Source organism: Stigmatopora nigra, chromosome 21, assembly GCF_051989575.1.
Source record: "Stigmatopora nigra isolate UIUO_SnigA chromosome 21, RoL_Snig_1.1, whole genome shotgun sequence".
NCBI classification, from domain to species: Eukaryota; Metazoa; Chordata; class Actinopteri; order Syngnathiformes; family Syngnathidae; genus Stigmatopora; species Stigmatopora nigra.
The window spans coordinates 3,916,302-3,939,060 of record NC_135528.1 but is presented as its reverse complement, the minus strand read 5'-3'; the positions used below and the strand labels follow the sequence as shown (position 1 = coordinate 3,939,060).

Here is a 22,759-nt window from a genome sequence, read left to right as displayed (position 1 = left end):
TATTTTCTGACCTCAGTGACCTATGACCTCATGACGGTGCTGGTCTTTTGGTCGCCGGTCAAATGTACTTAGATATTAAACAGTACTTAGATATTAAACTCTCTCTCTCTCATTAATATAATTTTGAGAGCTGGCTTTAACAATAAACTCTCCATTTGACGGGCGACCAAAAAGACCGGCGACCAAAAGACCAGCGACCAAACGTCCGGTCACTCCTCATGACATTAAAATTGATTCACCGCTCCTGTTACATTATACAAAATGGGCGTCATTTTTGTTATAATTCTGTTTCTTTTTTCCATGTATAACTAAGAACAATGAAAAGGCCTTCCGGAAGCAAAACATGTTCACAGGTGACCAAAATCGTCACTGTTGACCTTTACATGCTCATTTAAAGACTAGCACGGTCATTTCAGTCTGTAACCCACCACTACCGAGTCAGACTCAAGCTCTGGACATCCTAGCTCCTCATCCAATCTCCGAGCGAGCCACTTGTCACAGGACACCCGTACTTCGGTCACTGTCCAAAGCCTGTGACCTTAAGTGAAGTTTGGGAAATAAATGGAGTGGAAAATTGAGAGCTTTTCCTTCTCTGCTCCCCTCCACGTGATTGTAGGGCTCTGGCTTCCCCTCACTGGTCAACATGACCCTGACATACATAAACTTCCACTTCATAGCGCTTCAATTTACCATGAAAAATGTTTTGGATTACAGCTCAACGCTCCATGAAATAATTAAAGCACTACATTTCTTTTCATACTATATTGGAAGAAATTATGAAGGGCGAAGAGTGATAAAATGAATGGATGCCTTTCATATGCAAGATTTTTTTTACCTCCTAAAATTCTAATAAATTCATATAAGATCGAAAAGAAGCTAATTCGGTCTAACTGAAAATATTTTGCGGCCTTGTGTTACAAGTGTGGCCTTAAATAATTTTACAATGGTCAAAAAGAAAAAATATGAACCACTTTAAATAACATTTTTGATATAATTGAAGGATTCATTTTGGAAATTAATATACTTAATGGTAATCTGTAAAAATGCATTGAAATAAGCAAGTTAAAAGACTTTTAGAATACAATTTAATTTAGATCTAATTAAAACAAAATGAAAATGATGTTAAAATAGAAATAAATTGGGGGGGGGGGGCGAGTAAGATTAATTCAATTTGAGTGTCGGACATTTGGATTTTGTTTTGAAAGATTTACAGTAATGCAATGAAGAAAAATGGAAATAAAATGAAATTCCAATTGATTTTTTTCGATTTTGGATGTTGATAAAATGTCAAACATTGTAAAAATTAATGGTGAACTTCCAAAACTACAACTACAACCTTACTATTTCCCAAAATGTATTCATGCCCCCACTAATATGGCCACCAGTTAGACATTTATTTTGCCTACTATGAATGAAAGTGGCCCACAAAATAAGACCAAATAAAATCTATTAACAGGTTGCCATTCACAATAATAGACGTCCAATCCATAGGAAATGGGAGATGCTGACAATTGAAAGGGTTCAAAGGTTTTCCAAACGACCTAACACACTAATATTTTATCAGTATATATCTATGCACATGAACTTGACCCTAGAGCAGTACAATTTTACACCGCATGTAAAAAAAAAAAGTTGTTGACAAAGCAAAGTCACTTTGCTGACTTGGTAAAAATGCAAATACGTGATCGCAACGTTACCTTGGCTCACTAGGGAACCTCTGCACGTACTAAAGGAACATCTGTCCTCTTCCATCATTTTTTAACATCGTGTCAAACAAATTGAACAAATCTCAACAACATTTTGTCATGTCCATTAAAACTATGAATCAAGATTTACTATATGAAGGGTCAGTGGAGACATTCAGTGAAATTCACATTTTTTTATAGCTGTAAACTAAGAAAAACTGCAATAACGTCACATGATGAAATGTCATCATTACACTCATCGTTATAAATGAGGCTAGAGGCGATTGGGCATGAGTCTGATTCTTAATTAGTAATAATGAGTGTCCTAATTTGCTGCTGAATCCAAATGCTGGTATAGCGCCATATAATATCCGCTCTTTAGCAGAGTCTTTTATCCAGAGAGAGTCTGGTGGCATTATAGGGAATATACATATTTTCAGCATGAGTGGGTCCAGTGGGAATGATAAAACATAATTTAGAACGCGTGCTTAGTGTTAGTTTCTCATGTGAATCTTTTGATCTGTGATAAAAAAGTAATGAAGCTGGAGGAAATATTAAAAGGCTTTTATGGGAGTACATAAAAGTAAGTCATCATTATCGCATGGGCGTTAAAGTGGGTAGCCTTATGGTGCAGTTTGTGTAGTTTTAATCTGTATTAGATGCCATTGACGTCTAAAACATTTGAACTGGGCAGACTTTTGATTATAATTAAAAAGAAAACCATTGACGTCTAAAAAAAATCTGTGATACAAAATAGCAATTTGTGCCTATTATATTTACAGTATTTGTACTCATGCCATCCTTAACCTATGAAAATATCACAACGATTATCTCAAATTTTTTAGTTATTATGGAGCTCATATACCCAGGGTGTCAAACTGTTGGTTCGCGGGCCACATTAACGTCAACTCCATTTCACGTGGGCCGGATCATTTTAGATATAAAATTGAGATATAGTATAGATATATTTTAAATCAGATTAAAAGACATGGATCAAAAGCTCTAAATATTCTCTTTTTGTAATAGATATAAAACTGTTTATTTGAGCTTTTTTAATCAAGTAAACTAAATATTTTTATTATGTTCAATATTCAAATGGAAAACAGAAAATATTTGTATAAATTTATTTTTGGGATTTTACACAATGCTATTTGAAATAAAAATACAAAATTGGAATACAAAATTGCAATTATTGATTTAAAAAGAGGAAAATTAGGAAATATAATATACACCTAAAATCATTGGAATTTGATCCTAAAACATTTATGATATACTTTCTCGGGCCACATAAAATGATGCGGCGGGCCAGATTTGGCCCCCAGGCCACCACTTTGACACCTGTGTCATAGACTGTCTAAAATAGCAGACTTTATAATACAATAGTATCCTTACAAAAACAAAACATTAAAAAAAAGATGTACATTTGAACTGGGAGGGCAAAATTGGAAAAAACGAACCCAGTGACCGACTGGAAATCCATCTTTATTTAACGATTCCTCATTTGTATTTAATGCCTGTACCTATCAAAAAAATGTCATGGCACCAATTCCAGCTGGAGAGGAACAAAAGATTGGTCAATGGGAAAGTAGGGGCGCCATGTTCTGATGGTGTGACTGGTGTCGTGGGGGGTTACGTGTTGTATAATTTGATTTGGATTTAGTGTTGCTTGGAAGAATGACACAAATTCTGCAGGGATTAATCCGGCTTTAATTCAATCTGGCCACCCCGGCCTGAAATAGCTCCGCTTTGGCCCTGCTGTGCTTGGTGAAAGAACAGCTGCGTACGACGCGGGGAACGCGGGCACATGTATGTATGTGTATGAAAGATAATCATGTTTCTGGATGATTGGCGACATAACTGGGTTAGTGAGGAATAGCGTTTTCACAAAGATGTCTCTTACCATAAACTCTGCTATAAATACAGTCTTTTTAGCATGCTTTTTTTTAAAATAAATGTTATTTTCAAAGTCTATAAGATCCATAAAATCCAAAATAATGGGAGTAGATATTTTGAAGCATATTTTCCCATCAAATATGATTGAATTTTTATTATATTATAAATGTTCAAAAATGGTCTTTTTAGCATGGTTATTATACGAGTTTTTTTTATAAATATTATTTTCAAAATCTATAAGATCCGTAAAATCCAAAATAGTGGGAGTAGATATTTTAAAGCATATTTTGCCATCAAATATGATTTAATTTTTATTCTATTTTATTTTTTTCAGCGTATTAAATGATCAGTGTGATTCATGCAACAAAAAAATCACTAAAACCTAATTATCTACACTGTAATGTTAATTTTAGATAACTTTCTGATCAAATTGTTGTTGCTTTTTAAACGTAAATAAAATAGTCACCTGTCAATCATGTCATTTCAGACGTGTCTGTCAAATTTAAAATGTTAAATAATAAACTTTTTTTGTGAATAATCACTGCCGCAGTTTATTTTGCAATTTAAAACAGATTTGTCATTCCAATACTTTTTTCCCCATACAGGTTAATCCTAAAAAGAATATAACTCTTCCTTTTACTTAATAGGAAGCATTAAGTCAGTCATTTCCTTTGAATTTTTCTCTCATAAATCATCTACGCTGCGTACACAGTGTTGGGGAAAAAGTTGCCAAGGGGACAATATCCTGCTCCTAGAGATTGTTTTGGCCGATTATTATTTAAATGTGTTTCGCTTACAATAAAAAGAAAACTCCTGAAATCCTTCTAAAAGTAATACTAAGTGACTATGTGAAAGCAAGCATTTATTTAACAGCAGATCTATGAATTGTATATCAGCCAGTACACTATCAATCAGGGGGAAAAAAGGGTGAGCAGAGTGCAATAAATGTCTTGGAAAATCACCATTTGTGCCAATATCTCAAGTACAACAAAACACTTGAGGTTGGGGTTGTAGTTTAGCAACAACAAAAAAAAACAAAATAGCATTGAGAGAGACGGGGGTGTTTACCAAGGAAGGTCGACTGTTAATCACGGCGCGGCGCTAGCTTTCCAAAAAGGAGTTTAAAATTGCACGAAAATCAAGGTCAGGGATGACACTTGATTTGAAAACACTCAATGGGATGTCAATTTGCCTTTGTTTGCAAGAATGACACTTATGTAGAGAATGCACAGAGGGCGCACTAAAAAGTCAGGCATTTTATGTCAGAAGGGAAAAACTGAGTTATGTGGTTTGGTTGGAGATTTTGGTTTTGAAATTCAGTTTTAATCTTTTGACATAGTAGTTTTGGGGTTTTTTTTAGGTTTAAGTTGGGTTTTTGGTTTGTTTTTTGTATATATTTTAAAAAATTGAGTAAAAAACAGTTTTTTTTTACAGTTGGTGCTCACTATAAAGTGGTTATATTCAGTTTTTTCATGTATTATTAATGGTTAGTTTTAGGTTTTTAAATTCTTTATCAATTTTGCTTTTGTTCCAAAATATAAAAACATTAAAAACATTAAAAACCCTCAAAATAACACAAATCACCTCTCTAAGACCCAATATATGATCAATATTATATAATGTTTTTATATGATAACAAGACGGGATCAAATTTTATGGTAATGAGTTTAAAGGTCACAAAGTTCAGAAAAGTAATTGTCAAATAAGAAGAACTCCAATTTGTATGTCATAAGACAAAGAATCAAAGGTCACAAAGGTCAAAAATACAGTAATTCTTCAAATTAGTTTTCTTAATTTTCCTTTTTTCCCATGAATATCTGTCAAAAATCATAACCTTCATTCACACAAATGAGTTCCCACTTCCCTAAATGAACTCACTCCACTCTCTATTACCAAATTTTTTGACTACAAATCTCCCCTTTTTCCCCACAAATGGCAACTTATAGTGCAGCATATACGTATGTACAGGGAAAAAAAATGACGACACACAACAGACTACTCAACCTTCTAGTTCTTCTCATGTCAAACAAGCACGTGGGCAGACGCAGCAACTTTCCACGGCGTTCCGCCGCCCTGCCTCTTGACAACAGTCTAATTAGTAATTATTCACATGTCTCCCTCTTGGGAACTAACTATCCTAATGAAATTGCTTGTCGTACGTCTGGGGCCAAGACAGGTCTTTAGCTCGCAACACATCTATGCGGGCAAAAGGACTTAAATGTTAAAAATGAAGAAATAAATCGGAGATAACAGTGTTTCATTGGAAGGGAATCAAAGTCAACTGATAATTAAGTCAACCGCAGGAATAGACAACTTGCTAAAGCAAGCGTTAGAGGAAAAAAAAAAGAACCTTGGAAGATGGTAAATTAAGGAAAAAAGTTGTCAAGTACAATAATGGTATTGACTTGTTGGTTACTGCAACTGTAAAAAGTTTTATGGGAGGAAAACGTGACATTTCTAATCATTTTTTCAAAGCAAAAAATTCTAAGAGAAGGTCACGGAGATAGCGTTGATTAGAAATGAATTGACAAGGATCAAAACCTCACGTCAACATGTGCCGACTATGTGTTTGTCATAGCGCGCTGGCTCTTTGAGGCCATAAATTATTCATGTTTGTTGGGAAAATACCAAAATGTTCACTCGTTGTCAACCTTTCAAACGGATTGGACATCTTTTAAGGAGGTGAGTTGTGTTTGACCAAGCCATGATAGCATTTAACTATACAGTAATATATCATTTTTTATTGAAATTAAAATGCATTTAATTTTATTTTATGTTAATAAATGTCATAATGGTGTTGACAATACTAAATATTGTATTGTTGCAATACTATCTGCTATAAATGAGGTAACAATATGTTTTCCAAAGATTACTTTTGGATATTTTGACATAAGAAAATGGGACAGCATCAAATTTCTTTTTTAATTGAATTATAATAGTATACATCATCTATTTTGGTAATGACCTTTTTGTATTTATTCATATAACTTTCAAAATAATCTTCCCTAAACTGGTAGTTTTCTTTAAATCACATAATTTGGTTATTCTGCAATGCATAAATGTTTTGCATAATTATTATTTTTTCTTTTAAGTCTATTTTGGGCCAATATCTATAAACAGATTGTTGTTTGATTAGCATGTTTTAATTAGTGAAAGCTGCAAGTGATTATTTTCACAATAATATTATATATTTTGCCTTCTTATGTATTCAGTACCAGTCAGATATAGATGAATCTATTATTATTATATATTTTAGAATTGTTATTCTCATATCTCGTTTTATTTTACACTTTAAAAATACACTTATTGTTCAAAATGTTAATACATCCTTCTTGCTATCTCTATTCCAACCCATAATTCTACCTGCACCAATAAAATGAATATAACAATTATACTTAACTCTTAACATTAGTCCACATAAAGACTCTCCACTAAAATTCTGGTGCCAATTTCATGCACTACAGCTCAAAACAACGTCCAATTCTTGTCACAAACACCTCTCCCCAATCTTCCCACGCACAACCGTCCGCTATTTTATTGATAGCGCCACTTACACCGAGCCCCCAAGTTTACCCCCACTAAATTGTAGATGAGGTGTCCAAAACACGAGCGTATTTTGTGCCGTGGGTAATATCTCCAAGAAAAAGGCGCATCCCACATCCACCAAAAACAATATAGCCTTCATGAATAATGGATACGCCGCTATAAGAGCCTATAGGAAGGCGTTGAAAAATGAAATATGGATGAGGACGCCAAGCCAGCAAAGGAGTGACAGGATCTCTGACTTTGACGTGAATGTCAGGTCTTCGTTTAACACGGGACCGATGACAAAGCGGGGGAGGGGCGCGAAGGGAGGGGAAACATCTGGCAACGCCACCGAACGCTTGACAGCTCGCAGATGTCGTCTTGAAGAATCCCAGCATCCACAGATAAATCACTGTGTCATTCATGACCCCTCAGGGTGCCATGAAAATGGAGCAGATTCCCTTTTTAATAAACGTCTCGCCTCGCCATTAATATATTTATATGTGCTTATGCACATTATTGAAAGCACCAGCTAGTGAGATGGTGCTATATGGGCTTATTTCTTATCTCCTCCTCCTTCTTTCCATATGCTCATCTCTCACCCAACCCCTCATTTTTTTTTCTCCCCCAACACGACGTAGAACTGGGATTTGAACATTGGGGGGTTCACGTGGAGGGCACGGAGTCTTGAGGACCAAAAAGTTTGTGTTCCGTTTCAATCATTTAGTTTGGCAAAGTTGAAGCGTACCCGGCGGCGCCCGGGAGACATGCAATATGATAAGAAGGCTGTCTAACATCTGATAAGCAGTTTCATAAATACAGATGAAAGTGGTGAGGACAAGACTACGAAGAAAAGGAGGAAAAGCGTGTGTTGCATCTTTAAATATAGGCTGGTGGTGGCATCTGTGACTACGGGGGCGCATGACTGATGCTAACGCACTTCAAAAATGTCCTCGCCGGTTTACGTTTTTGCAAAAAAAAAAAAACTCTTGAAATGCAATAAAGTGCAAGTGTCAATGCCATAATACCAACATAACGCTCCTATTCCTGCGCTTTCTCACCAGCACTTTCCATAGTTTACCTCACAGGTTAGTAGAGAGCCATATGTGGCTCCTGAGCCATAGGTTGCCTACCCCTCTCATAAGGGATTACCAAGAAATAATTGATACTGCACAGCTTTTAACCAGTGGTCACCCTAACCAAGATGGACGCTCGTTACGCACACACAACAAGGTAAAGAAAAAAAAACTACATTTCTTCCTCCTCTGGCCGAGATGCACCCTCCCACCAATGAGCTCATCACGAATAGATGTCCATTCTATTTGAACTGGTGAGTATTAACATGTTCATTGACTGCCATTTCATCTAGATTAGTTAAACTGTGTCTGACTGAGGCATAATAATGAAACAGTGAGAGTAAAATCTAAAATAGTCTAGGTTCTAGTCTTAGGGGAAAAATATTTAAGTATTGAAGAAAAAATATATATAGGCGGCCCAGTGGCCAAGCGGTTAGCCCCTCCGTCCCACAGTTCTGAGATACAGGATTCAATCCCCATTGGGTTCTGACCTTCCTATGTGGAATTGGCTTGTACTTCCATGCTTGGCTGGTCCAACAATCTAAATTGCACCTAAAAATGACTGTGAATTCCCCCCGCCTTCTACTCATTGTAGACTGGGATAGGCTCCAGCACCCCCTGTGACCTTTGCAAGGATAAGCGGTAGAGAAAATGAATACATTAAAATATACAATGAAAAGATGTATAACAGTCATCTACAATGACATGTTGACTAAGAAAAAAACAGACCCTTTGGTCTGTTTTCCTCACATTCCTTTTGTTTTGTGTCTTAATTATTCTCCGTCCTAACAGGTTGATTTGTGCTGGCCAATGGCAACCAGGCAGGTGGCATCTCCAACAAAGGCAGCTAATGACACCTAAAGGTTTCACCACGGGGGGATTTGCCGACTACTCCCCGCCTGCCCGATGCTGCCATGTCAACCGCTTTGACCTTTGTAACAGTAGTTAGGCACCACACACACACACACACACACACACACACACACACATATGAACACAATTGCAAGCATGCACATGTTCTAAAGCGGAAAGGACAATTTATTCAGAATATCGATCATATGGCATCGGTGTCTGTATTTTTTTTTTTTAGCTAGCAGGAAGTAAGGGAGCGTAGATTGATGCCTTGTCAGCGAACAGAACTTGTCATTAATAATGCATAAATCATCATCAGAATGGACAGAAATAGAAATCATGGCAGTTATTGACGGATTTTGATGGATCGCGGAAAGAGCACGCTCAATGAACCCATTGACTTTGGCTGATGACGTTGGATGGTCATTTCATTTGAAGTGGGAGGGGTGGTGGCGGATAATTGGATGTCTACTAATGATGAAGTCATTTAGGTATAAAGAGGAAGGATGATTGGACGCCTATCACTGTCAATGGGGGTGAAAGAGTCAACTGCTTATGATGGGAATGGATCTATTGTCATCAATTTAAATGTTTTCATTAAATGTGAATTATACAAATATACAACATTTAAAAACCTAAAAATTAATCAAAGTACTAGTTTTCATTATTATATTAAATTGAATTGTTATTTAATGACTTAACAACACTAGGATTATCCAAAAAAATAATCCTAAACTATTTTCTATTACAAAAATATATCATTCCAAAAATTTAATTTGACTAAAATATTTTTAATTGAAATATCTTAAAAATAAAAACCATGACAACTTTCCCCTAATAAAACACCATAAAAAACTAAATAAAATGTCAAAAAATCATAATAATATTCTACACAATTAATCCTTATGAATTATTAAACAATTCATTATTTCCAAATAACAAACTGAATAAATAAAATGTTAAGAAAATAAATATACCTAAAAATAAAAGAATACTCTCACCACCAATGGCAGCCAATGAGTTAAGTACAACTATATAGTATAAATATAATTCAATTGCACGCCTACCAACCCTGAAAAACTCCCATGATTCATCCCTGCTTCTTCCTGATGCGTAAGCATATTCCTTCTGTTTCCATGAAATATTAATTGCCTAGCCAATCTTGTTGAAATCGACATAAAGAACAACTCACAAGTCCAACATGACACAATTTAGTCAACGTGCCATGTCAGCAGCAGCAGCAGCAGCAGCACACAAGCAACCTGTTTTCCCACCAAAATATGGTGCTGACACAAAGCAACAGATGACTTATTATCATATAATTGCAACAATTCTGCCATCAATTTGCCAGAGGTTTGTTTACTCGCTAACTCTTTCGAAACAGATGCCAACGTGCGCTCCTCTTTTACTTTCAAAGCAGAGTCGGAGGTGTGACGAAAAGCGGAAGCTTCATTAAAATGCAAAACCTTGTGAAAGCACACCTCTGCTAGGTAGAAATGGATTCATAATACTTTCTTGAAATTGTCTTTCATGGGTTTTTTTTAACCCTTTCTAGGGCTAGTGACTGTTTTGACTTATTTAAAAAAACATAACTACATAACTAACTACACAACAGACAAAGCACAAATGCACATAAACACATCTAAGCAACTTCAAATTATTAATTCAAGACAAAGTAGCATTAAATACATTTTTGCAGGACCCGCTTCCTCATTTCATTTGCACCAGAGTTGCTTTTGTGTGACAGACTAGCAGAGTATAGGTAGATCGTCCAGCAAGACACTACAGTACTGCGCCAATTTCAAAATAAAATAACGGGTATGGGAAATGTATTTCTGTTTAATTTAGATCTCCTATTTTAATATCAGTCTCGCCAACTAAATTTGAAGAGCGGCGCACTTTTGTCTTAGTCAATGACTGTCTTAATGGCTACAGTAGAGTTGAATGATTTTTATTGTTTTATATATATATATATATATATATATATATATATATATATATACATATATATATATATATATATATATATATATATATATATATATATATATATATATATATATATATATATATATATATATATATATATATATATATATATATATATATATATATATATATATATATATATATATATATATATATATATATATATATATATATATATATATATATATATATATATATATATATATATATATATATATATATATATATAAATATATATATATATATATATACATATACATATATATATATATATATATATATATATATATATATATATATATATATATATATATATATATATATGTATATATATACATACATATTCATTTGTATACAGTATTCTGTATTTCTTATTTGTACTATTTTTAGAAAATAAAAAAAAGCCCAAACGGACAGTTCCACATCACATCACATACCCTAACCCTAACCTCTAACCCCTAAACTACTACTGCTATGGAATGACATGTTCAGGGAAAAAAGACCCACATAGACTACATTATCCGATACCAAATAGGGTTGGCCGAGAAATTAAAATAAAAGAAATGTACTCACAGTTTTGTGAAGTTGTCGGCGCGTCACCAGGTAAAAGCCTGCAAAATAAGCAGAACTGCTTTCAGCTAAATTGCACAATGCAATTGCAATGTACATAACGTCTTTTACAACATTTGGAGTTAACAGGGCGAACAGCGCGAAAAGTAGATGATATCATTAGAGGGTGCCAGCTACTTAATCTCCCCTTCAAATTCTTAGCGCGCAGTGCCTGCCAGCTGTTCCGCTTTGAAAGTGACAGCTGTAGAAAAATGTAATGCGACATGACACAGTGTTTCATGAAAAAGATGAACCTAAGAGCCCTTCATCAAATGCTGGGAATACGGCGAGGCGCCACGGGAGTCGCGGCCGCCGTGACGGCGGGACAAATCGGAGCGGGACGCCCGTAAAAGTACACAGTCAGCAGTGAATTTTCTTCCCGACGCCAATTTGAAATGAGCACAGTTGCTTTTTAAATAGAGCCATTTAAAAGCCATGATTTATTCAGCAGGACTGAGCATTATTGGATCGGACAGAAAGCGCGGGGAGCTTTGATGATGCTGGCAAATGGGGATCGGACCCGTGCCGATTCATTTCATAGGTCGTTACCTCCGCGGTGGCCGTTGGATACCTCCGCCGGGGAGTTGCCATTTTGCGTACGGGGACGGAAAAATGACTTTTTCCATCCGTGTTGCGGTCATGGGGACCCAAGAAGGATTGGCTTCCGCCATTTTGGTGAACGTAGCTAACGATCATGGCGTAGTGTCATTGACGCAGATAGGAGTCCGATCTAGTATGTCCAAATGGATTGGATGTTTGGCACTGTCATTGGCAATGCGATCTTGTTGGTCCAAATTGTCTATTTTTTTTGTCTAATTTTTCTATCTTTTGGTCCACGGTGTTTTGGTCGCCAGTCTTTTGGTCGCCGGTCTATTGGTCCCTTTTGGTCGCCGGTCAAATGTACTTAGATATTAAACAGTACTTAGATATTAAACTCTCTCTCTTAGATTTAAACTCTCTTTCTTAGATATTAAACTCTCTCTCATGAATATAATTTTTAGAGCTGGCTTCAACAGTAAACTCTGTCACCATTTGACCGGCGACCAAAAGGGACCAAAAGACCGGCGACCAAAAGACCGGCGACCAAAAGGGACCAAAAAAACCAGCGTCCAAAAGACCGGCGACCAAACGTCTGAGCACTGTATATGTCCTCCCATTTTATTATTGTATTTACAGTTACATTTATTGTTCTAATTTAACGCTTCAACGTTCTTTTAAAAGACTATAAATTTGACTTGGCATAATATATATATATTTTTTTAAACTGAAGAGTGAATGTTTATTTTTTACAGTTTTTAATTGAAAGAGTTGTTGTCATTGACTATTGTGACAAAGAGCAAACAACTCTTTTGCTGACACTCCTCTCTTAAAATGCATTATTTAGTCCAAGTCCTTTAAAAAGCAGACACTATTTGGCTCAATGCTAATGGCTGCCCGTGTATATTTTCTTTGCGACAAAAAAAAGCTCAGAGTCCTAACTTCCTTTCTTTGTTCAAGGAAATTGCTATTGATGAGGCAAGTGGGTCAATGGAAGCCCACGCTGTTCATGTTAATTTGTTTCTTCTTCAATAACGTTTAAAATTTATACCAAGACTTAAAGAAAAAGAGATACTCTACTTCCTTTTTTTAGGAGGGGACATTTTGTCATTTCACTTCAAGTCAATACAAATAAACAAGTGTTTTTATAGATGAAATTCATTATATGACAGCATTGATGAAGATGGACGTTAAATCTGTTTAAACTAACTTCTCACAAAAATCAAGTTGACTTGATGTTATAAATTCACCAAATATACACAATCCTGCAATAAGACAAATATTTCAAACATCCTGAAACAGACTGTAAGATTCCACTCATTGAAAATGTCATGTGTAATTCAGACTGGACTTTAATGACTATATTAAAAGCCCTATTAATCTAAGGTAATGATAATTCATGGTTATTACCTTGGTGCATATCAAACAAATGACTTTTTATTGTCAGCTGCCATATTACAGGGGGCATGTGTTAACAATTTTAGAAATGAAAGCTAATTAATGTAGACAGCACACATTGCTAAGTCAATGACAGCTGCTTGACCTAATATGGGCTTCCGTATATTTAATTCCAGTATTTTCTCCTTTTCATTTTTTGCCTTTTTTTCTTTAACTATTGCTGTGAGCGACCTTTTGTGTCCCGTTTAATCATTTTGTCACTTTTTTCTTTCCATCCCTAAGGCCGAAAGTAGATTTTCTTGTTGAAACACCGGCAAAAAACCTTTTAATATCACAATGACGCAAGTTATACTTCCAGTGGCAGATGTATTGAATTTATCTCTTTTGGCCAGTGGCTCAACATTCATTTTGGAAGTTTCATCCTAAAAAATGAAAGCTTGGGCGACTCATTTAACTTACAAAGAGACTTGAAGGCATGTTTAAAAAAATATATATATATCTGGGCGTTGTTTTGAAAACAAGATAAAAGATGATTTGGGATGAAAATGATGAGGATGTAAACAAAATAAAATATATAAGGGTGTTTTTTTACACAAACATCTTCAAGAGCCTCCAGCAAAAAATGTTTTTTAAAGGAAATAGAAAATTATTAAGATTATGATATACATAGAAAGATTGGATTGGACGTCTAACCAAGTAATTACTTCATAGTCAAGTGAAATAGTGGTAATTATTATATTACAACATTAAATTCACAAGAGTTTAATATCTAAATATCTACTGTTGATTCATGAGAGAGAGTTTAATATCTAAGTCCTGTTAAATATCGAAGTACTGTTGAAAACAGTAGATATTTAGATATTAAACTTTTGTGAATATAATTTTGAGAGCTGGTTTCAACAGTACTTCGATATTAAACAGTACTTAGATATTAACCTCTCTCTCTCTCTCTCATGAATCAACAGTGGATATTTAGATATTAAACTCTTGTTGAGAGCTGTTTTCAACAGTACTTACTCTCTGTCACCATTTGACTGGCGACCAAAAGACCGGAGACAAACGGGGACCAAACGTCCGACAACCAAACGTCCGGTGACCAAAAGACCGGGCAACCAAACGTCCGGCGACCAAACGTCCGGTCAGGTATTTTTGGAAATATTAACTTATGGAAATGTTATCGTTAGATATGGATTTTTTTGGGAGGTCAATCCTGGAAATTGGGGTTCTCACTTTTCTAAAAGTTCCTTTTATATCTGGCCCATTTCCCCAATATATTCCCACACAGTGCACTGAAAATGTCCATTTGTCAATTCCAACTGGTATATGCTGAGGCTTTAGTTATTTCCATTCCATTCCAGCAAGCTATTTCCATGGAAATTACGACATAATTCTCTCTTGGACTCACACGTGTGCTCGAAAAGTAAAGAAATACCGGATCATGTGGAATTTTGAAAAAGATGACGTTTGGACTTACAAATGTACCGCAAAAAAGGAAGGGGATCAGAGCAGAGGAACGTTTCTGCTGATGATCATAATCTTATTTGTGTGACAGAATCATAATATGGGGATGGAATCACGGAAAAAGGATTAGAATACATTTCTTACAATAAAGTGAGAATGGTTGAATTAAAAATAAACAAAGCGCAGGAAGAATACATATTTTGAAGTCATGGGCTGACTTTGACGGCAGTAGGTGTCCAATCGCATGAACGAATGCACAAACTTAAGCCTTTCATGCAGAGGTTAATCATCTAACATACTTAAAATACACACAAGCTTGCATGCGTACCCTAATAAACCTAATATATATAAATATCATTTGATTTGACATATGTACTACAGTCCCACCTAAAAAAACAACTATTAATACTACTCCAGAATACTTAAGTAATACTACCACACATGCTAACCACTCCAACTTGATCTTTTTTGAAGATTCTAGTTTTATACAACATTTTAAAGTCATATTTCCACATGATTTCGAATCAATTCTCACCCCAAATGCTGTAAAACTAATGTTCTGTATCATTATAACACTCAAAAAGGAATTCTCTATTCTCTTCTTCATTTCATTTGACATATGTACCACAGTCCCACCTAAAAAAACAACTATTACTTCTACTACTCCAGAATACTTAAGTAATACTACCACACATGCTAACCACTCCAACCTCATCTTTTTTGAAGATTCTATATTTTAAAATCATATTTCTATGCAATTTTGAATCACTTCTCACCCCGCATACTGTAAAACAAAGTTTTTTTGTTACACAAAACCTTGGGTCTTTGATTTGTATCATTATAACACTCAAAACTCCCAAAAATCAACCCTCCATTCTCTTTTTTTGATTTGATGACATTTTCCAGAACTCATTTGTGACATGAAAACAGCCCCAATTTTGCAAACTCACAAAATAAAGAACCGACGAGTAACCAAGAGTGACGTCCTTTTCTACCAAAGTCATCTTTTTTTATTATTTTACTTTAGCCAGTCCTTGAGGGTGTATTAAAGAGAGAAAGAAAGGCGTTCTTTTCTGAATCTTTATGATCAAATTTCCACTCCTGTCCTAATGGCTACGGCAGATCATTACTTTGCTAAACCCCCGAGTGGAAAAAAAGATGATTAAAAGCCTAAAGTGCAATAATAGAGCGCACGTAGGTAGATAGGAAGGAAGAGAGGATGTAACGCCACTTTATTTTTCTCTCATCGATTGATGCCAGTGTAAATGTCTCAAATTAAATGTCTAAATTAATTTATCTTATGATGACGAGATGACCTGCGCTTGAGCACCCTTCAGGCTTGTAAAAAAAAAAATCCTTTTTTCCCATGCCTGAAGGAAACGGTGGTGTCAAACAAGGGGGTCCCGGCCCATGTTTGGCCATTTGACAAAAGGAAATCTCACATCCTAAATGTGTTTTTCGCTAAAATAACATTTTAGTAACATTTTTTTAACATTTTGGTAACATTTTCTTTTTTTTAAAGCACTAAAAAGGAATACTTACCCCTTAGTATTTTTAAGAGAAATAAAAATGATCAAAAACATTTTTTTTTTGCTAAAATAACATTTTGGTAATTTTTTTTTAACATTTTGGTAATATTTTTTAACATTTTCATTTTTTTAAAGCACTAAAAAGAAATACCTACCCCTTAGTATTTTTAAGAGAAAAAAATGGTCAAAAACATTTTTGCATGGCTTTACATTAATGTAAAAGATGGTTAAACGTAAAAAAAATACCAATTGTCTTATTTGGGCTATAAATTTTAGTTTGATTTGCTTTTGGCTAATTATAATGTAACACTGAGCACATTGAAATACTACATTTTGTCAGATTTTGGCCTTGCCTTGCTGTAAAATGAGATTAAATTGCTCAAAGCCCCTCAAATCGAATCGTGTAAGACTCTAACATTGTCAAATATCCTCTCGCCATTCAAATAATTGCAATATCCTCCCAAAACTGATTTGCATCCCTCCTCGCAATGCACTAAACGAAAATAGCGACCCTTTATATTCCATTTGCTATCAAACACGTGCATTTTCTATCGTCCTGATCCAAATTATAAAACAAGCCGCCAGCGCAAGACCCAGCAGAGCTTCTTTTCCACCGACAAAGCCAACCCCTGCTGTCTGAGATGCCGCCATCTAAGTCAATCCTCTGCGGGGGGGTTCTGGATGAGCTCCCCTACCCGCCTCGGCGACCGCTCGTTGGTGAACGAACGTGTTCCGCATAACATGGATGGAAAGCTTGATGGATTGATTGTGTACAGCGTTAACGGAAATTGCTATTGAGCTCCGGCCTGAAGGAGATGATGAGAGGGTGCTTGATGATGTCATTAGTTGTCAGCCAATCAGATGTAATACAGCAACGGGGCAATGAAAGATGAGGTTTTGGTGTTCTCACAAGGGTCGCAAGGGGGGTTGCTGGAGCCAATCCCAGCTAACTGTGGGCACCAGGTGAGGGGCAACCTGAATGGGGAGCCAGCCAATCCCAGGACATAATCACACAAAGTACTGTATTTTCACGACTAGAAGGCGCACTGCATTATAAGGCGCACCCTCAATGAATGACATTTTTCCATATATAAGGCGCACTGTATTATAAGGTGCACTGTCTATTTTGGAGAAAATGTAAAACTTTTAAAATACGGTAATTGCTATTGACCTCCAGGTATGAAGCACTCACTACTTCACAGTCACCTCTAGAGCCAGCCATTGTTGATGTTTTGGATGTTTTTGTATAAAATCTTGCAGTGGGGGTGAAGCTATATGATGGAAGATTTTGTAAACTAAGATGGCATCTGCATATTTAACAGTATTATTTCAGTTCAGGCATTTGTGAGAACCCGGAGAAAACCCACGCAAGCCAGGCCAGAACATGCAAATTCCAAAAACTCCGCCTGGCAGACTGCAGCTTTATCGTTCCGAAAATAAAGAAATAAAAGGCCTATTTTTCAGCGGAATATCTTTGGAGATCTCTTTCTGCCTGGCTCACCTCTGACTTGGCACTTGTTTGTGCTTTGGCTGATTTCTTTGTGCCTATAGATCCTCCCCCTCCTCCCACCTTTCCTCCTACTCCTTCTCTCCTTGCCGGTGACAGGTTCCATTATCATGTTTCTCACGGCTCGCCTGCTCTCCTCCTGATGGATGACCTCACGCGAATATTAATTTAGTGTAGCATTAACAATATCACATCTTATTCTACACTTAGCTGTAGCTCCCCCAGCTTTTCTGCTCCGCCTGCCTCCATCATGGCTAACTAACCTCCAAACACCCTTCAAACCACTTCTCTCATTTTCTTTTGTCACTTTGTTCGGACTATTTTTTTTTTCTCTGACCAAAGTTGGCGATCAAAGTAAGTTCTTGAACAATAAGCATTTTAAAATAGGTAATAAAATGGCTTGCGGAGGATGTGGATTAGTCATTTGATCTCTGCGGATTTTTGTGGCCTGATGCAATCTTGGCATAAATGCAAACATTAATGTCTGTGACATTCATTTACTTGGCATTTACGCTGAACTCTATGATAGCGGTCCTTTTGAAGGCTAATGTTGAAGCCGGCTGCATAATTTATGGGCCGCATCTTGACACATGATGCATAATGAAAATGTAGAGCAAGGTGTAAATGTTGAAGCGGGCAGAGGTGGAAAGGCAAAAAATTAAAGACACCAGGAAGGAAAATGGAAAGATGTGCATGAATATTAAAGCTTTATAGGGCGTTGATAGAGCTGAATGTCCAATTTGTTTTGCCTAGCACATGTGTGTGTCAAAGTGGCGGCCCGGGGGCCAAATCTGGCCCGATGCATCATTTTGTGTGGCCCGGGAAAGTTAATGATGAGTGCCGACTTTCTGTTTTAGGATCAAATTAAAATGAAGAGTATAGGTGTACATTAAATGTCCTGATTTCCCCCTTTTAAATTAATAATTGTAATTTTTTTAATCATTTTTTTCAGTTTTTAGTTCAAAAATCATTTTGTAATATCTAAAAATATATCAAAAAAGCTCAAATAAACATTGTTTTAGATCTATAAAAAATTGAATAATCAGGGCTTTTAATCCAGTCCTTTTAATTCATTTATTAATAAAATATCTAAATATTATATCTAAAATGATCCGTCAAAGCGGCCTGTGAACCAACCCGAGTCTGACACCCTTGGCCTACCATCTTTCGACCAAAAAGCCCTATCATTTTTTTATTCAAGTCACAATCATCACATAAAATGATGACATGACATGATAAAAAATGTACAGGATTTTTTTCTTTATGCAACTATCCTTCCCCACACATTACATCAGTCATTTCATTTCCGTTTTGACACCCAAATAATCCACACTACGTGTACACACTGTTATAAAACTTGCCAAGGGGAGCATTAGCCTAATCACATTTCACGCATCTTACGATTTCTACCCATAAATTGAATTACAAGTGAATTCTGAGGAAAAATATTCTCACAAACCCTGTCTACCAATCAAAAATATTTCACCCTTCGACATGCCTGGAGGTATTTATTGACGCATTTACGCTCTATGTTCTCATAGTATCAAAGTTTAAAAGAGTTGCTTCCGCTTGAAGGTAAATCCACCTTCACTTGTGGTCATTTTCCACCATCCACCAGACCAATGTTGGGCAAGGACGTTGAAAACGTTGAATAATCCGCCTATATTTTGATCGCAGTCCGTACAGACTGAGGCTCATTAGAAGCTCGCCTCACCGCCTGCACTTGGCCATTCAATTACAATCGACTTTTACAGTTCCAGTACATTAATGCGAGCGGTCGGACTAACAGGCGCTACTTAAGTGAGACCTCAGCGAGGGGGGAAACGTAGACTTTGTCACATTGAAGACAAAGGTGACTCATAAAGCTAGTCATTTATGCAGCGTCCAACTTGCATTAATACTGCAGGCGCTGCCCTTGGTAATATAGCAAAAGCCCTTCAAGTCATTTTTTTTTCTTTTGCTTTAAAGGCCATGTATTACACTTTTTTTTTTTACTCAAGTTAAAATGATATTCATCATCTAAAGTTGCTAAGCACAACTGTGAATATTCCAAAAAAGGGTAAATTTAATATATTTGGATGTTGACAGTGCTTTTTGTACAAATACTACATTTATGGGTGATTTAGATTGTTGGTAAAAGCCTAGTTTTTGTGATAGAAAAGGTTTGAAAGTAGAAAAATCCCTTTTTTTTGGTAGGTTACTAATTAATCTGGTTTATTTGCTTCCGCTTCATCAATAATAGTTTATATATTTAGGTTAAATAGGGTAATTTAGGGTGTTTTCTACCCATAGTTGGCTGAGATAGGCTCAAGCACCCCTCCACGACACTTGTGAGGACGAACAGTATGGAAAATGAATGCATGAAACATGGATAAAACAACCATAATACGGCTCTTTAACTCAATGTCATCGTTAGTGGCAACTCAAAGAGTGAAAAGTACTTTTCTTTCAAATGACAGGCTAAGAAACTTCAACCATTGTCAAAAAGTGTGACCGACTACTCGTAAAGTGGAAATCTAACACACTCTATTCATAATTATGGATCACGCATTTAGAAGCGACAGCAAATTGGCACAGCAAATTTAAGAAAAAAAAGCTGAGGTCGACCGATCAAAACCGTCTTCGCCATCTAGAAATTGTTCATAAATGACGTGCGGCTTGTTTTTTTGTGAGTGATTGGCGACCACTCCTGTGTGGATTTGGCTTGCAAGTCAGCTGGATATGCTCCAACACACTGGCAAACCCAGTGAGGGCAAGTGGTGAAGAAAATGGATGACTGGATTGCATTTAGAAATCACCGCAGTCATAATACTTAATAAATAAAAACAATATTGTATCATGTATAGCAGTTGTCGGGATATGAGAGCCATACTCAGACATTAAAAGTCAAAATACTTGAAAATGTGAGCATTTATGATTCATTTCACCAATTTGAAAGTGAAAAAAGTCTGAATTCTTTTGAGAACATTATTTCACTGTCGCTAATCAATAAGTATCAATGAGAGAATGCATGCAGAAAAGTCTAATAAAGAAAAAATATGATTTAAAAAGGCACTAGAGATAGTTTCGGCGCCACAGTGCCGGCGGGTTCGCGGAAAGCCATATACACCCATCAAAAGAGCCACATATGGCTCCCGAGCCATAGATTCCCTACCCCTGATATATAGTATAACACACAATCATTCCAACTTCAATTCCTTCTTTCTTATGTCACAACATGAGACCAAGTAGCCCAAATTCCGATTAACTATGGTTGCCAGTGAACACAACTGCTGGAATGTATGACAAAAGCCGGTTATTTTCCCCTCATGCCTGTTTTCTCGTCTTCATCTGAGGAATTTATGACCACTAGTGATCATGTTTACATGTTCTTTGCTGACATTTGCGGTGATACTCAATCTCTTCGGCAAGCAAAAAGGCATCAGGTGAGTGCCATCAAAACATCAATGGCAATCATCAAAGAGCGGCTGTACGCCATCAAACGTGTTTTTGTTCTCTGCCAGCTGCTCCCTCAATCATAAATTTGCGTGAGCTCATCCATCAGAAACGGAGTGTTGTTGTATGGGAAATATTTGTTTGTGCCATCATTGGTGCATAAGTTAAAGGTTGTTGTTGTAGTAGAATTTGGAAAATAATGTAGGAAATGATGTATGTATGAAAATATGAACTATGGATGAAATAATCATTCATTTGGTATCTAACACTGTCAATAACTGACTAAGCCATGATTGCAGTTACTATTTTAGAGTCAAATGAGTTTGCAATTATTTAGTATGAAAAGAAAAATAGATATATTTAGTTTCAAAATCAATGAATCAGGAGCCAAAAGTTTTAAAGGGGAGATTTAGATAACTTTTAAAGAGTATTTCAATAGAGGTCAAGAGTATATTGCCACTTTTTTTTAAGTATTTGGAAGTATTTCAAGGAATTTAGGAGTACTAGGTCACTATTAAAGAGTATTTCAATTGAGTTTTAGAGTACAAGAGTATATTGCCACTTTTTTTTAGTATTTGGAAGTATTTCAAGGAATTTATGAATACTAGGTCACTATTAAAGAGAATCTTAATAGAGTTGTAGGGTTCAAGAGTATATTGCAACATTTTAAAGTATTTGGAAGTATTTCAAGGAATATAGGAGTACTGGATCACTTTTAAAGAGTATTTCAATAGAGTTGTAGAGTTCAAGAGTATATTGCCCCTTTTTTAAGTATTTCGAAGTACTGTAAATAATGTAGGAGTACTATGTCACTTTTAAAGAGTATATCAATGCATTTAAGAGGGTGGAAATTGATTCTAATGTATGTTTCATTAGATTTATTTATGTACATCTATGTATATTGAGATCAATAATACGTAAATAGATAAGATATTAAAGTTAAAGGATTTAATGTGACTTTAGGGGGTATAAATTTGGACTGATTACATAATTTAGTCCTTTTAAGAGCTACAGTAGTCTTTAGGTATCTTTCAGGCATTTTTAAGTATTTATTTGTTGTTCATATGTTAGTTTTTTATTGGATTGAAGAGAATTGTCAGCTGATCCCACACATTGGCATCGGAAGCCACAAAAAAAATGATATCGGTGTAACACTGAATGTAAGAGGACGCCTTTTGGGGACTTAAATCTGCTTACAAGGTCACATTGTGGAGACTCACCTTCCTTTTGTGGACAATCAAGTCCCAGCATCATAAATCATTG

The 22,759-nt window shown here is 35.8% G+C and overlaps 1 long non-coding RNA gene across 1 annotated transcript in view; it reads right to left on the bottom strand.

Annotated features, from left to right (window-relative positions):
• The window catches only part of LOC144215285 (uncharacterized), a 111,215-nt gene that overhangs the window by 22,194 nt on the left and 66,262 nt on the right, over positions 1 to 22,759 (bottom strand). The window contains exon 4 of the long non-coding RNA XR_013330382.1: positions 11,594 to 11,631. This is a non-coding gene — a long non-coding RNA (uncharacterized LOC144215285). The remainder of the gene's footprint in view (positions 1 to 11,593; positions 11,632 to 22,759) is intronic.